The sequence below is a fragment of the Anabrus simplex genome, chromosome 2, assembly GCF_040414725.1.
Source record: "Anabrus simplex isolate iqAnaSimp1 chromosome 2, ASM4041472v1, whole genome shotgun sequence".
In the NCBI taxonomy this organism is placed as follows: Eukaryota; Metazoa; Arthropoda; class Insecta; order Orthoptera; family Tettigoniidae; genus Anabrus; species Anabrus simplex.
This window is the reverse complement of record NC_090266.1, coordinates 402,545,976-402,564,691: the sequence shown is the minus strand read 5'-3', so window position 1 is coordinate 402,564,691 and position 18,716 is coordinate 402,545,976.

Here is an 18,716-nt window from a genome sequence, read left to right as displayed (position 1 = left end):
CGTTGCTCGAGATTTCTTATATACTGTCATACACGGCGCCCGAAGAGCGCCCTGGTCTTTGTTTCCTTAAGCAGTAAATCATCACATGCTGAAATACGTCCGTCTCTCTTCTGGTAAACATGAATGACAGCATTATAGTCCCTGATAATAATAATAATTTCGTGTAGCTATTTCTAGCCGGGTGCAGCCCTTGTAAGGCAGACTCTCCGATGAGGGTGGGCGGCATCTGCCATGTGTAGATAACTGCGTGTTATTGATGCGGAGGATAGTGTTATGTGTGGTGTGTGAGTTGCAGGGATGTTGAGGACAGCACAAACACCCAGCCCCCGCTCCATTGGAATTAACCAATTAAGGTTAAAATCCCCGACCCGGCCGGGAATCGAACCCAGGACCTTCTGAACCCAAGGCCAGCACGCTGACCATTCAGCCAACGAGTCGGACATTATAGTCGCACCACTGTCCTTGTCGGATAGAATACGAACGTTTGTTTTGAAGAGTAGCAAACACGTGTTCCGTGCGATTTTCTTTTCGCGGCTTTTCCTAGAAAATTGTGACGGAGTCTTAACACATTGAGGGATTTCCCGCTACGAACCGTGGTAAACTGGAATCCATGACCCTAAATGGATGACAGCGATGATGATGAATGATCACCACATTCCGTCAGTTATTCCGGTAAAGATCCATACCCAATTATGATGATAATATAAATGCGGCTCTCTGTATACCCAAAGGTTTCGAAATTCACGCTTGGTAAAAATGTTCTCTATAGTGCAGGAAGTGGATTACACTTACCAATCACTTGTGTTTTAGATAGCATATTAATGCTAACGTAAAAGTCTTAGATGGGAATAAGAAAACCCCTACCGGGCGAGTTGGCCGTGCGCGTAGAGGCGCGCGGCTGTGAGCTTGCATCCGGTAGATAGTAGGTTCTAGTCCCACTATCGGCAGCTCTGAAGATGGTTTTCCGTGGTTTCCCATTTTCACACCAGGCAAATGCTGGGGCTGTACCTTAATTAAGGCCACGGCCGCTTCCTTCCAACTCCTAGGCTTTTCCTATCCCATCGTCACCTTAAGACCTATCTGTGTCGGTGCGACGTAAAGCCCCTAGCAAGAAAAAAAACAGCTAGTTACATGGATGACTTGAAATACATGGAAGGAGTAAAATGCTGAAAAAAATTAATAAATATGTTGCACAAATTTCATATTTTGGTGTCGAAAATAAGAGAATCAAATGATTTCAATGGTGAGACAGGTGATTATGTTTGAGGATAGAAGGAGACAAATTCATTTAACTCAAAATATTTCGGAGTTACCAAGCCTCGGAATATGGCTAAAATGCTCATTCTACAACAGATAACTCGTTACAAATATGCCAGTGTTCAGAGTGCGGGGACTAGGAAGAAAGCAATCGACTCCACTACGCGGAATAACACACAGAATTTTACAGTTGAAAAGTATGAAATTTGAAAATCATGGGAAACCCACATCAAAGTTGCTTGACTTCACAATCTCACAAATTCAAGTTTAAATGCACGGCCAGTATACGCAGAAATCACTCTTGGTACATAAAATCTAAATTTATATGTACTGTCCGGCGAAATTCTCGCAGCGAACAGTGTGGCTGGTCGAGACCAGAACCTGCTCTATATTCGATATTCAGAAATGAAGAATTTTGAGATAATTTAAATACAAATTTTAGAAATGAGCATCGCTATGCTGGCTTGTTCGGGAAAAAAAGATTATTCCACTGTCAAAGGATTGTGTGTCTGATTACAAGCCTTACATGGTGCCCCATCTTCAAACATGGTGATGTGGTTTGGGTAAACAAATTTGCCATTACCAAATACTTAACTTACACTACACATGCATAATTAATTTGCTTTATCACTGTTTCGCTACTTAATAAGTGAATAATCATCTCATGCAGTTGGTACACATTCCATGTCTCAGTCTCCTGTTCCTATTTTGTGTTTATCCTGCCATATTTGTTATTTTCTGTTTCAGTCTGGTGTTGGGGGAGGGGTGATTTTAGTTTTAAGGCGAAGTACATGATAGAAACCGCCCTCGGTCCCTCTTTAACAGCTATAATATCAGGTCTAAGTCTAAGGACCTTCCCACTATTATGAACTTTCCCTTCCAATATCCGATATCCTGATTCTTCGAGAGTCTTGAACTGCTACCCTTCCTCTCCTAGTTAACATTTAGAGAGGGCAATGATTATATGTATATAATTGCTTTGCTCCTTTGAAACAAAGATCAGCACCACCGCTAAATGCAAGTTGATTTACGTCGCACCGACACAGATAGGTCTTATGGCGACGATGGGACAGGAAAGGGCTAGGAATGGGAAGGTATCGGCCGTGGCCTTATTTAAGGTACAGCCCCAGCATTTGTCTGGTGTGAAAATGGGAAACTGCGGATAACCATCTTCAGGGAAGCTGACAGTGCGACTCGAACCTACTATCTCCCGAATACTGGATACTGGCTGCATTTAAGTGACTGCAGCTATCGAGCTCGGTTCCCAATAAATGAAGTTATTGCTGACATGAAAATATTGCATTTACTTTTCTTTTAGATTTGTGGCCTTAGAGGAAATAAGGACTTTCCCAGTAAGAGAAGTGTCCCATCGAAAGGTAAGTACGTAAGGAGAAGGCACACGTCAAAAATGGCTCTGCCAGGCAATGACCGATATTCTAACTCTCCATAAAAATTATGAATAACAGGCGGTAGTACCCGTAGTACAAATTCGCTGTTTCTGCAAAATCCTCATTCCTCACGCATGAGGAGCAGGCCACATCCTGATTGATGCGCTGTTTAAAGGTGTGACAGTAACCACCACGGTGGCCAGAGCAGCATGACTGGGGTCGCCATATACGTTAGCGACAGGCACGTGGAGTGTCGCCAGTCGTGCAGTGCAGTCCGTCAGAAATGAAGGGGAGCAGGGGCAGGCCAGATCTTTTGTTGGCATGTTAATGGAAGGGGCAGAGGAAGAAGACGACGAATAACTGATAGTGTGGTATCTCGGACGGAAAGAAGGAATGTCAACAGCATATTTGCATCACACGACGACGAAGGATTCTATAACGTTTTAATAAATAGGCAAAATTTAACTGATGAATGTTCAGGGATCTTGTCAAACTGAGTGAGTAGGTACACAGTGTGTTTAAAAGATCAAGCTCGTATTGGCTGTTGCCATTCACCTGAATGTGGCGTTACCAGCATGGAAATTGTCCGACTCGTTGGCTGAATGGTCAGCGTACTGGCCTTCGGTTCAGAGGGTCCCGGGTTCGATTCCCGGCCGGGTCGGGGATTTTAACCTTCATTGATTAATTCCAAAGGCCCGGGGGCTGGGTGTTAGTGCTGTCCTCAGCATCTCTGCAACTCACACACAACACATAACACTATCCTCCACCACAATAACACGCAGCTACCGTCACATAGCAGATGCCACCCGCCCTCATCAGAGGGTCTGCCTTACAAGGGCTGCACTCGGCTAGAAATAGCCACACGAAATTATTATTTTTAGCATGGAAATTTGAAAAGGAGGCGGGAGCGTTTTGAAAAGTGGGCGTGGCTGACGAAGAGGCTCATTAGGTTTGAAGAATTGTATGAGACAGGAAATACGAAATTGATTGTTCGCCCTTAGCCAGCCAGCTAAGGCACGTACGTAGGCAAATCTACCTACGTGAATAATGAATACGAAGAAGGAATAATACAATTCTATTACACGTTCACTAAATAACAATCACAAGTTGTACATTTACCTCTCACTATTTCACATTGAGTATTATGGCTACTAAACTGATCTTACATTCAACGCTGCTGCCAGTGGTACGCCACAGGTTTACATCGCGGTCTTATCTCCATGAACCGTATGACTTAGAGATTTGCATGCAGGGCACGCTTACGTTGCCAGCATCTTGTTAAAAGGAAGGCTGGAGGAATTCAAGCTCTTTCGAAATATGAAGATGATTCAACAGTACCTAATAATTAGTATCTTCGTTATATGTCAGTATTACCTCAGCTGATCAATATTTTGAACCGAGCTCGATAGCTGCAGTCGCTTAAGTGCGGCCAGTATCCAGGATTCGGGAGATAGTGGGTTCGAACCCCACTGTCGGTAGCCCAGAAGATGGTTTTCCGTGGTTTCCCATTTTCACACCAGACAAATGCTGGGGCTGTACCTTAATTAAGGCCACGGCCGCTTCCTTCCCAGCCCTAGCCCTTCCTGTCCCATCGTAGCCTTGTAAATGAAAGAAAATTCTGTTCGGAACAAAATATTCAGGGTGTATTGGTAAGTATACCTATGTCGTAGAGTTTCCATAGGGACTAACGATGAGTTATATTTGTGTCACAGGCGGATGTAACTTCCAACGTTGCCTTCAGAGACTCGCTAACTAGCATTAAGGCTTTATTCTGCTCTGTACTTACGTGTTTTAGCAACCTGTGTTACTATATAGAGAACGAGAGATCGTATTTGCTGAAGGTAAACCTTACACGTGCGAGCTAAGCTACCTAATGAACAAATGCGGGCTACTTTTCTCGAGTAATCTCCGTGAAATACGGCCACGCTATCGACCCAAGCGAGCAACCGTTAATGAAAAAAGTACAACCTCCTCTTCCTGAAGCATTCGCACGTTTTATATTCCACATCGCACAACACCCCGGCTGTAATCCAATCACATTGGTTGTAAAACTCCTCTCAATATTTTACAGCCCTCCTGCACTCCCTCCTACACTTCGTAAATTATCATATCGTGAGTTATACTGGAATGGAAAGTATGTAGAGGAAACAAGAAAATATTCACTGGCAAGTGAGTTTACATTTGGAATTTACATATACTTGACGAAGAAGCGAATATAGTTGTAGTAAATAATAGGGAACATGCATGATCCGGGGTTTTAATTAAAAATATGCTAATCTGATTCAAAATTTCGTGCAGAATTCAAAAATGTGATCAGAATGTACAAATAATAACTCCAAACATGATAAAAATCTACGAAAATGTCACGTCACGCAAGTACGCGATCTCATTGGTCTGACGTCATCGTACAGGTTGACTGAATTAGCAGACGAAATAACACATAGTGCGCTGTGAGAAGCAGGATACACTTCGCGTATTTCTACTTTACGTTAGTGTCTAGTATGATTAAATTCGAGGTCTATACATCGGATAATAATCTGAGTGGTATATTTTAGACTTATAATGAATCCTGCGCAGACAGTGAGGCAGAAAACTTATAAATGGTGTAGAGTTCCGATGTGCAATAGCACATCGCATACCATACCAAACAAATTGTTTATACATGTTCCAAAGACGCTAAAACTAGGGAGAAATGGATTTTGGCGAGCCGGAAAAATGCTGGTGATATATCGGAAAAGTCTACAGTTATTTTTGAAGATTTTAACGTAAGATGAATTTGTTTGAATTTTCAAATCATTTTTCCATGTCAGCTGTTCTAGTGGTAAAACTTTAAATTTTAATGTATGATGCTTTATTTAAATGCTTCAATTACATCTTGGAATATGAAAGTAATAAACAGTGCATTAAATAATGCTGATTATTAAAGTATTCTCCAAACCTAACCTATGTTTTGGGTGATCCGTGTCAAGATAATAAATCAAAGGGGTTATGAACCATTTTGACAGCTCTAATTCTACCAATATATCTTGGCATGGGACAGTTATGTATGTCTTTATTGAAGAGCTTAATTGGTAAAGAAATTTAGGCTATATCTAAATAGTCTATAATGTAGCAAAGAATAGGCGTGTACATCATGAAAGGAAACAACGTGAATTTAACAAATGTATAACTCTACACAAAACCAATGCTTGTTTGTTGGGGTCTTATAAGTTAACAATGCTCAATTATAATAATTATCATAATATTAATGAAATAAATAACATAATTGCACACAGGTGAAAATAGTGATGTAGGTGTTTAAAATATTATCCAACTTAGCCTAAGTTTTAGGTTATACAAGCCAAGTCAATAAACCGAAGGGTAAAAATACCGCGCGAGTTGGCCGTGCGGTTAGGAGCGCGCAGCTGTGAGCCGCTTTGTTCCCATTCCTAGGCCTTTCCTGTCCCATCGTCGCCATAAGACCTATATGTGACGGTGTGACGTAAAGCAAACAGCAAAAACAAAACAAAAAGTAAAAGTCACAGCACTCAAAGACATTCCTGTATTGAGCGACTAAAATGTCACCAGGACACTTTTCTTTCCTGATATGCTCAGCTTGTTAAAAGCCAAATGTAATTAATGTTATTGGCTTCACGCCCCGCTAACTACTTCTACGATTTTCGGAGACGCCGATGTGCAGGAATTTAGTCCTGCAGGAGTTCTTTTACGTGCCAGTAAATCTACCGACACGAGGCTGACGTATTTGAGCACCTTCGACTACCACCGGACTGAACCAGGATCGAACCTGCCAAGTTGGAGTCAGAAGGCCAGCACCTCAACCGTCTGAACCACTCAGCCGAACTTGTGAAAACTAGATGAAGTCATATTTATCTTTATCATGTTTAACTTTTTCCCTCCACAAAGATATTTAATTCTCTTTCATGGGCCCCGGAAGTGGGTAGGCCAGTTGCCCCAACCATAAATATATATTTTTTTAGAAATGATAGGTTATAGACCTATAGTACTATGATCTTTCTTTCTTTCTTTCTTTCTTAATCAGTTTATCCTTCAGGGTTGGTTTTCTCTCGGACTCAGAGAGGGATTTCACCTCTACCACTTCAGGGGCAGTGTCCTGGAACGTGAGACTTTGAGTATGGTGATGAAACTGGTGAGGAGGGCCATTACCTCGCCTAGGCGGCTTCACCTGTTATGCTCAACAGGGGCCTGGTTGGAGGATGGGAGGATCGGAAGGGATAGACAAGGAAGAGGGAAGGAAATGGCCGTGGCCTTAGGTGCCTGGAGGAGAAGTAGGAAAATACGAATAACCACTTCGAGGATGGCTGAGGTGGGATTCGAAACCCTTCTACTCAGTTGACCTCCCGAGGCTGAGTAGACCCCGCTCCAGCCCTCGTACTATTTGTTTTCAACTTTCATGGCAGAGCCGGGAATCGAAACCGGGCCTCCGGAAGTGGCACACATTAACCACTACACCACAGAAGCGGACTAGTACTATAATGCTACTTATATGTTTATGTTAGTGCTGAAATCCGATTTCTTACTTTACTAATGCTGAAAGCCCGAAAATGTAATGTTATTCTTTAATAGGGGAATCAGTCCAGAAGGAAATATTGAAAGTGATGTGATATCTATCCAGGTTCGTTGTTATCCTAATACTATGGGTTACAGTACATTGCACATATATAAAAGACGCCACTTACAAACTTGCTTGTTATCCGCTAATTTCTGAGGCCACAAAAGTCACATTTTTCAAGAATGATGACATCTACACATGGTAGATTGTCTGACTGTGCTGTTTTGAACCTTTCTTCTGTCATTTCAAAGTTATTCGCGATCATGAATAATAAACGATCGGCTTTTAGCAACGGCTGATGCACAACGGCTGGTAGAGCTCCATGCGGTACTGGATCGTGACGTCACAGCGCGCCGCTTACGTCAGAGGCCGTTTCACTCGCCTTGCGGAAAGGCACTATTAAATATTTTTTTAATGGTAGAAAACAAGGCAACATACCACAATGTAATACGTTTACGTACTATTTCATTGGTGTACTTTTCAAAAAAAATATTTTTGAAAATGATGCATGTTCCCAATTGGTCTCGTATGACTAACACTTTGCGCCAGAGTGCATTACGTAAGATATTTGCCTCAAAATGTGAAAAAGCTAGCTGTTTTACGTCACATATGACACCACGATTATAGCCATGGTAACCGTAGCTTCATTTGGAATCCGAACCACAGAGATGTCACTTTTCATTTCAAAACCCTCACAAACATGATCCTGGATTCGAACAGCAGCTGTCTTCGTGTAATGCTAGTGAAGACGTAACGTAACTACCACGAGACTTTTGCAACACAATTTTAGCCATCTCAATGAATAAGATACAGCATTTTTATATTTAAACCTAGGCGTTAGAAACTGAGTCTAACCATCGTCGTCTTGGTTTCCCTCTACTTCTGTTACTTTCCTTAACACTATATTATTATTCTGGGTAACCTCTACTCCTCCATTCGCCTCACATGACCCCACCACCGAAGACGGTTTATGCGTGCAGCTTTATCCATCGAGTTCATTCCTAACTTAGCCTTTATCTCCCCATTCCGAGTACCCTCCTGTCATTGTTCCCAACGGTTTGTATCAGGAAACATCCTCGCTATCTTAATATCTGTTACTTCTAACCTATGAATAAGGTATCCTGATTTCCCCCAGATTTTGCTCCCGTAAAGCAAAGTTGGTCTGAAAACAGGCAGATATAGTTTCGTCCGGAAGCTGACTTTCTTCTTAGAGAATACTGTTGATCGCAACTGCGAGCTCACGGCATTAGCTTTACTGCACTTTGTTTCAATGTCACTTAATATATGCCCATCCTGCGAGAAATCAAATCCTAAATACTTGAAATTATCTACCTGTTCCAGCTTTGTATTACCAATCTGGCAAACAGCTTTCTTGGATTTCTTAACTACTGACATCAATTGAATTCGAAAGGCTTGATCATACCACAATCTTGCACCTACAGGCTTTCGGCACAATCTGCCATTAAGACCAAGTCGTCAACATAGGCCAGACTGCTTACTAGATTTCCACCTAACTGAATTTCTCCCTGCCACTTTATACCTTTCAGTAGATGATCCATGTAAACAACGAACAACAAAGGTGAAAGATTACAACATTGTCTAACCCCTAGTAAGAACCCCAAAACAACTCATTCTACCATAAATTTATCACTGTTGATCAATTATCAACACAAATGCCTTTGTTTGATTGATCTCATAGTCCAGTTAGATTTCTCCAGATTTCTGATTTCTGCTTTATGACAATGGAGTTTGTTTACCATCCTTTCCACTTCCTCAAACGTAATTTCACAAGCATCATTTTCCTCCTCCCCATGAGCTCGATTGTTCCCGACACCTCCAGGAAGATTTTCTTTTACATTGAGAAGGTATTCAAAATACCCCCCCCCCCCTGTCTACTGATTCCCTGTGATCTATTATGGGTTCACCTGAATGACCCAAAACACTGTTCATTTCCTTTTCACTTCCCTTCCTAAGATGCCTTATTACTGCCCAGAAAGGATTCCTTGCTGCGTGACTTATCCTTTGCATTTCATTACCGAAATCTTCCCAAGACTTCTTTTTAGGTTCAACAACAATTTGTTTTGCTCTGCTCCTTTCATCTACGTGCAATTTCCTATCTGTATCAGCCCTTGTTTGGAGCCATTTCTGACACGCCTTTTTTACGTTTTACGAGTTGCTCTCACTTCTTTCCACCAAGATGTTCACTTCCTCCCATCTTTACACACAGTTGTTTCTAGGCATTCCCTTGCTGTTTCTACTATAGCATCGCTCTATGCCGCCCATTCCCTTTCTATACCCTGAACCTGCTTACTGTTCACTTTTCGGAACTTCTCACTAATCATATCGACGTACTTCTGTCTAATTTCCTCGTCCTGGAGATTTCATACCCTCATTCGCTTTCTGACAGATTTCAATTTCACTATCCCAGGCCTAGAGATACTTACATCACTACAGATCAGCTAGTGATCTGTTTCATCGAAAAACCCGCACATTCCTAACAGATTACCCGAATTCGAATTCGATTAAAATATAGTCTAATATGGATCTGGTACCCCTAGCTTACCAAGTATAGCCTTATGCGTATATTTATGCTTGAAAAATGTACTGTATTCGTAACAGAGAAACCATAATAGCACTGAAGTCCAGCAAGTCCTATTAGCTTCCATATCTTACCCACATTTATCAATCACCCTTTCGTATACTTCACTTCGATTTCCAGCTCTCGTACTGAAATCGCCCATTAGCACTATTAGCACTAGCATTAGCACTATTCTATCCCTGCTGTTGACCCTTAATACGATGTCACTCAATGCTTCATAAAACTTGTAAATTTCATTCTCATCTACACCCTCACTTGGTGAATACAGTGAGACAATTCTCGTCATAATTCCTCCAACTGCCAAATCTACCCCAATCATTCGCACATTTACGTGCCTAACAGAAACTACGTTGCGTGCAATAGTATTCCTGCTAAACAGCCCTACCCCAGACTCCGCCGTTTTCTTTTTAACACCCGTCAAGTACACTTTATAATTTCATATCTATTCCTAGTTATCTCCCCTCAACCGAATATCACTTACTCATAGCACATCCTGATGCATCCTCTTTGCTGACTCAGCCAGTTCTACTTTCTTTCTCCCATAAGACACATTATTATTAATAGCTCCCCATGGAATTCCATTTTGTTCGCCAAGTTGTTTCCAAGGAGTCCCTCGTCCGCCATATGGTAGTGGCACTCCGTACTCCCGTAAGCAAAGCAAAGCAAAGTCATCTCCGTACAGGCCATGAAGGCCCTGGGAGTGGTGGAAGGTAAAGTCTTCCACTATTCGTAACCTCGGCATTTGATGGGGTAGAGTGGTTAGCACTACGCCCGCCCGCCTTTGCCCCCAGGAATTAACCTGATACTCATTTTTGGTGTAGGCTGAGTGAACCTCAGGACCATATGCACCTCCGGAAGTGGAACTCTCACTTCTTAAATTGAAACGACTTCCTGACGGGGATTCGAACCACGTCCTTCCGGGCGAACCGAGTATGCCTTTACCGCCTCGGCCAGGCAGCCCCTCCCGTACTCCCATAAGCTTGCATAAAATGTTGTGAGCTGGGTAAATTCTGTTAAGCAAGATGCTACCCTTACTTACCCATAGTCCAATTGAGGATCTCTCCTCTAAAGGGTCAGGGAGCACCGGTGGATTTTATAGTCCTAGCCGTCTAAGCGCAATGAGGGTCACGACTCAGAATGTGTCCGATACGCTCACTCCCATTCCGTAGCAACTGGTACCCCGACTCTCAGCACCACTTAGTGGCCACTCAGTCCTTGCCTATGGTTCACGAACTAGGACGTGACTACAGTAACCCACACTATGAACAATGGTACAATATGACTGAAATAATCGAAAATCTATGGCAAGCCATTTTGGTAACTTTGCCTCCTTTCTTCTCCTTTTGGATTATTATAAAGTATGCTTAGTTAAAGAAGATAATAACTTCTTTATAATACGTTGATAATTTTACGGGATTCAGTAGATCGAAATGAACAAGATTAGGTTCGTTTTGTTTTATTTTTGTCAGACATAAATATTCCGAATGTTCTTGAACAAGTTTTATATATATATACACACAAATGGCCAACCTATATGGCATCACTAAGAATATATTTAAATGAAGCATACGCCTATGGAAATTTATGGCGACACCCACTATCACACGTTGCCTAAGAAATAGATTGTGAAAGTGGAAATAATTCTAATGCTAATTCTGTAAATAATAGGGGCAGTTTATTAGTTTCAGTCCGTTATCTCTGTTCATTATTTATAATAGCCTACGTAGGTATTGTAAATGTGTAGAATCACACTAATTTTTAAATGTGATTTTGTTGCAAAGACATCCTTTAATATAAATGTTACCTGTCCTGAGCAAATTCGATCAGTGAACTAAAATTGATCTGCTTTTAAGGCTATCGTCAGGTGGCGGATTTCCTATCTGATGATTTAGTACCCTTCTCCTAAATGACTGAATGATTTAGGAAATTTATTGAACATCTCTCTTGGTAAATTATTTCAGTCCCTAAGTCCCCTCTCTGTAAACGAATATTTGGTCCAATTTGTTCTCTTGAATTCCAACTTCATATTGTGATCTTTCCTACTTTTTAAGGCACCACTCAAACTTATTCGTCTACTAATACTAACAGACCACTTAGTTGAGCAGCTCCTCTGCTTTCCCTAATTCTTCCCAGCCCAGACTTTTTCAACATATTCGTAACGCTACTCTTTTTTAAGAAATAACCCAGAACAAATCGAGCTGCTTTCCTTCGGATTCTTTAAGCTCTCGAATCAAGTATTCCTGACAAGGGTACCATACACTAGGATCATAATCATGGGCAGAGATCTGTACCCTTTATTAACAATCACATTTATGTGATTTACCCCAATGAAGACCTTTACTTATACTAACACCAAGGTACTTACAGTGATATCCATAAGGAACATTCACCCCATCAACACTGTTATTAAAACGGAGAGGATTTTCTCCTATTTGTGAAACTCACAACCTGACTTTTAACCCCATGCATCATCATGCCATTGCCTGCTGTCCAGCACACAACATTGTCGAGTTCTTTTAGGAGTTGTTCACTATCTTGTAACTTACGTGTTACTCTATACAGAAAAACTCCATCCGCAATTCTTTACTCACATCATTTATATGTAAATAAATATAATGTTCCAATAATACTACCATGAGGAATTCCCAACTTAATAAATACATGGTCAGATGAAGCTTCACCTACACTAATTTTCTGACTTCTATTTTATAGTTATCTATCCATTCTGTCAAACTTTTGTCTTGTCCAATAGCCCTCATCTTTGTCAGTGCCCTCCCGTGATCTCCCCTATCAAAGGCCTTAGATTGGTCAATCACGATACAGTCTATTTGACCTTCTAAATCCAAGGTATCTGCTATATAAACCGTTACAAGACGGCTGTAATTTCGTGTGCTTATGGATAGGGTTGTATTTGAAATTTAGTAACATTTTAAAGATGATTTAAGACATGTTATAGGATCATAATAATAATGTTTCCGTAAGTCATTCTCATATTGGTCAATATCGCTTACATTAACAACATGAATATTTCTTTAAATGAACCCAATAAACATAACTCATTAATTTTGACAGAAAGGTAGATATATTTGTTAAAAATAGCCAAGAGAAGGTTACATTTATACCTTACATTGGTTTCCAGAACAAGGTCTAATAATTCGTCACCGTCGTTTTTTTATTTGGACAAATAACTTGTCAATGATGTTAAAATAATGCTTAAAAGAGTTGCATGTGTACAATAGCTCTTATTTGATGTAATTACGGCGGTGTACTGAAGCACATGTACAAATTGCATATTGTTGTACTCAGTACGATCTGCGTGGAGTCAAAGTGCACTACCGTAACACTTTCATGAACATTCAGAATTTCTGCTCGTCTTCGTACAAGCCACATTTAACTTTCCATACTCATACTTTTCAAGGAGTGTGCGTAATGGACTCGAGCACACAACCGGGATTTTTTTTTTATTTCTAGATGAATTAATTTTGTTCTGCGGTTGAGTGAGGTATTTAGTTGACTACTGAACATATGAATAAAGAGATTTACAAATGAATAGGATGTATATTAAATTAAGAATATCTTTTCAGAATACGGAGAATGCCTTTCCACCGATGGAGAAAAATTCTTCTGCAAAGTGCGTGACGAGCAAGTGGCTGCTGAGGAAAGGTGTTAACGATGAAGTGATTGCGCTTGGAATTCCATCTTCAGCACCGAGCCCTTTTTTTTCTAGGGGCTTTACGTCGCGCCGACACAAATAGGTCTTATGGCGACGATGGGATAGGAAAGGCCTAGGAGTTGGAAGGAAGCGGCCGTGGCCTTAATTAAGGTACAGCCCCAGCATTTGCCTGGTGTGAAAATGGGAAACCACGGAAAACCATTTTCAGGGCTGCCCACAGTGGGATTCGAACCTACTATCTCCCGGATGCAAGCTCACAGCCGCGTGCCTCTAGCGCACGGCCAACTCGCCCGGTACCGAGCCCTTGAGGGCGCCCTCCAACATTACTCCTATGTAATAAATGTATACGTATTAAGCCTTACACCACCTCCTTAGTCCCATACGAACAATATATTGTAACCATCTTGTTCAGAATCCAAAGTTCAGCTCCGAATCCCTGAGGTCACCCTCCAAATTTATTCATATATAAAAAACGCATAAATATTATGCCTTGCACTAATAATGTATAGTCGCGTTCTTATTCAAAAGTAGTTGTTCAGCTCCGAGGCTCTGATATCGCCCTCCAGTGTTTTTCCTATGTAAGCAATCCATATATATTAGGTCCTACAACAACCCCCCCAATCTCAAAAGAACAATTTATAGTCACCATCTTGTTCAAATGCAGTGGCTCAGCCCCGAGGCCCTGACGTAGCCGTGTCTCAGAAGAACTCTGTACAGCCACCATTTTGTCTAGTTAGGTTAATCTTGTAATGTTAAGCTCGCAATCTCGAGCATCGAACTTGAGTCTGTAAAGTTAAAGTCCCTGTAAAGATAAGCCTGGAATCGAATCCGAGCCTGTACGGTTAAGCTTGCTCTCTTGTCCGTGCTGACGTTGGCTGCCAGGTTAAGCTTGCACTCTTGGGTATTGAACTTAGGTCTGTAAAATTAACACCTTTATAAGCCTGTGGTCGAAACCGGACCTGTAAGATTATGCCTGCACAAGAAGCCAACTTTAGGTTATTAATTTATGCCAGGTTAAGCATGCACTCTTAGCCAGCAGCCCGCGGAATCCTCTCAGTCACCAGCGCAGGAGGCCATCAACTTCGTCTTGTGTCCAAAGCTAGAGTAGGAGCAACAGGGTACTAGGTTCTCTTTTCAGGTGCTCAGTTCTGCACAAACCAAAAAAAAATCTTCTTTGATATCACCAAATTACGTCAAATGTACGGTAACATATGAAATTTTATGAGATACTGACTAATCGTATTTGGTGCGTGATGTTCCTTGACAATGAGTAATTTGACAAATACCGTTGAAAATATACACATAATATCAAATAAGCATAACACATGTAACATATTTATTCACCTGTTTAGTAAGATAATAAGTGCTTAATATATTTCTGTTAATTTTGTATTTCTCTAGTATGATATTTTTCAAATTTTTGTTATTAACATAATTTTTATTTGACATATATTTTCAAATTGAAGGCTGTTAAATTCCTTACATTTGTAATTATGTATAATGAAATGTATAACCGTTTCAGAACAAGTTTCTCTTCCCGGTCAAGAATTTTTGCCACCAATATTAATTAGTAGACTTCAGAAGCTGGTATTAAGTCTGTGTGATTAATAAATGATACTTGACTGGTTCTGAGTATCAGACAATGTGGTAGCGTGTCGCGTCATCTACTATTACGCTGTCACGCTCGTCGCACTAACCTCAACAGCACGTTAATGGCAGGCCTGATCGCTGTGACACTACATGCGAAAGCAATTACACTGGTGGTGAGAAGAACTCTACTGTGGGCTAAATCCCTCCAGGTACTTGCTCAGCACTAATTGCTCTCCAAATATAACTACGGGGAATATTTCGCACTCCATTAGACTGACACATTTGCAAGTTATCTCGAAATTGTTTCACATTAACAACACGTCAACAACTGTAAATGAATCATCAGTTTATTACTTCTTAACACATACTGCATGAAAACGGGAAATAATTTATTTTACTTCCGAATAATATAAACATTCCTTCAAGCATTCTCATGAAGATAATCTAAAACACAGCTGTATATTGATAAAAGAAAAAGGGCGGTTTATTTAGTAAGAACCTAATCATAAATATCGTCCTGAGTTCTAACTTTAGAAACAGGGTTTGATGAGAAACGAATTAATAGGTAACCTAAGTAGCAAAGATAATCTCTACTCGTCACTGCAGAGTCTCTAGGGTTTTTATTTACACATTAGATGCAAATGATTTGCATTACAGTATTTGAAATAATAAATTCCTGTCATATCCTCAAAAAATGAAATGTCCCGAGGAATGTTAATGTTCGAAAGAAAATTAATGTTTCTATGTAGGAACATGCGGAATCAACATGCATTCCAGCACACTTTCAGTGACGAAATTTGTTCTCATTTATTACTGTAGGTGTGAAAATTTAAAAAGGAAACAATGAACAAACACTAAACTGTTAGAATGGCAATAAGTAACATATTCTAAGGATAGAAAAAAATATTTAGAAGGAGCAACACTAACGTAATAACTCCGTTCGAAAATTCTGCAAAAAGTAGACCTACGTCCAAAATATCCCTGTTTAATATATATACCCCTGCATTCGTTCCTAATCTACATTGCCATAAGATAAGAAATATCATTGCAAATCAACATTAGAAAAGGCAGTGTGGTTGTAGGAAAAGTAATTCCAGTGAGAATCAAATAGCAGTATTAGAGCAAGATACAGCAGCTATTTTATTTTCGGGAAGTCAAATTGACTGTGCCGCAATTGAGCTATCTATGGCTTTTGATAGGTTAGACCGAGGGGGACTGCTGAATAAAATTAAGTCTATTATAGTGGACAAAAGAGTGACTGAATGGAAGAATGAATTTTCAGAAAACAGAATTAGGGGATAAGGAGCATTATCTGGTACTGTAATTGTTAATTGAGGGTTCCATGGCATTATAATTGGAGATTCATAATATAATATTTATTTTAATATTATAAATATATTATATAACTAAAAGACTGGAATCAAAGAGAAAGCTTGATTGTGGATGTTAATATGCTGTTGTTTCTGTTTGAGTCATCAGACTGGTTTTATGCAGCTCTCAATGCCACCCTATCCTGTGTTAAACTTTTAATTTCTACATAACTGATGCATCCTGCATCTGCTCTAATCTGCTTGCCATAATCATCCATGTGTCTACCACTACCGTTATTACCCCCTACACATCCCTCAAAAGCCACTTGAACAAGTCCTGGCTGTCTTATATGTCCTAATATTCTATCCATTCTTCTTTTCAAACCTAGCAACAACGATCTCCTCTCACCAATTCCATTCAGTATCTCTTCATTTGTGATTCGATCTATCCATCGCACCTGCAACATGTTCTGTAACACCATATTTCAAAAGCTTCTATTCTCTTTATTTCTCAGCTAGTTATTGCCCGGTTTCACCTGCATATAATACAACTATCAAGATGAACGTCATCAAAAACATTTTTCTAATTCGTATATCAATGTTCGAAGTGAGCAAATTTCTTTCGAATAGAAAGTCCTTCGTTACTTGTGCTAGCCTGCAGTTTACGTTCTCCTTATCTGACATCCTTAGTTATTTTACTACCAAAATAACAATATTCATCATTTTCCTTTAAGTCTTCGTTTCCTAATATAATATTACCTGCATCACGTGACTTCGTACGACTGCACTCCATTACTTTTGTTCTTGACGTATTTACTTTCATCTTGTACATCTTACCTATGAATCCGTCCATATCATTCAGTAATTTCTCCAGATCTTCTACAGTCTCACATAAAATAAAAATATTATCTGAAAATCTCAGGGATTCCATTTCCTCTTCTTGGATTGTGGTTCACTTTCCATATTTCTCTTTGATTTCCGTTACTGACTGTTTTACAGTATAAACATTGAAAAGGAGGGGGGGATTTTCAGCCTTTCCCCACTCCCCACAGGATTGCTGCTTGTTCTTCATAGCCATCAGTTCTTATCACTGCACACTGATTCTTTTATGCGAGTAGTTATAGGCAATTCTTCGTTCTCGGTACCTGATCCCGGTCCCCTTCAGAATCTTAAATAGCTTGGTCAAATCAACATTGTAGAATGCCTTTTCTAGATCCAAGAACGCCATGCACGTTGACTTGTCTGTCCTAATTCGATCCTCTAAGATCAGACGTAAAGTCAGGATTGCTTCATTTCTTCGGAAGACAAATTGATCTTCTCCCAGCTCAGTTCCAATTTGTCTTTCCATTCTTCTGTAAATAACACGTGTTAATATTTTGCAGGCATGAGAAGCTAAACTAATGGTGCGGTAGATTTCGCACGTGTCAACACTGGCTTTTTGGGAATAGATATAATATCATTATTTACTTTGATACAAGTGTTACATATGTCCTGCTAACATTCTGCCTTGTCTTCATTCCTTAGGAGTGGATTTCCACCTGATCTCATGATATTCCTGCACCTAGTTTTCCTTTCCTCTATGCAGTATGGTATCTACCTTTCCGAGGAAGCAGTGTAGCAAGGAGGATTGAGAAACAATCGGTGCTGAATCAGCATTTTCCCAGGAGGTCACTGACCCTTAGTAGTGTACCTATACGGGTTCCCACCCGAGGTCATTGACCACTAATTGAGTAATAGTGCAATGTCCGTTCACAGATTTAGCATAAGAGAGCAAGCCTAACCTCACAGTCGCCATCTTGGAGGGATCTATCCACACATTTACGGCTGGATGCACTTTCCGACGCCATCTTCAGTAGTAGGGCAATGGGCATTCGCGTAAGGGAGTAAACCTGACCCCATGGAGGGGCTTACCCTCACTTTTACGGCCAGATGCCCTTTCCGACGCCATCTAGAGTAGTTGGGCAATGGGGATTCGCATAAGAGAGCACGCCTTACATCATGGAGGGGTCTATTTACGCAGAGCATAGTTTTACAGTCAGATGTCCTTTCCGGTGCCATTTTGGAGGGACCTCACTACAGTGACAGAGCAAATGTCATGGGATAGCGGAGCACTGATGCGCAGGTGTGTTGTCTGCGCACCACACGCCACCTCTGCCAGCGGCAGTTATATAGGAGACCTTGTGAGGAGTGGCTGTGCATGTGACTAGTGTAACATGGAACGTCGTCGTGAGCTGACACCGTTCGAACGGGGTATGGTGGGGATGGGAAGTGCGATTTCGGAAGTGGTGCGGGAATTCGTCTTCACACGATCAACCGTGTCCACGGTGTA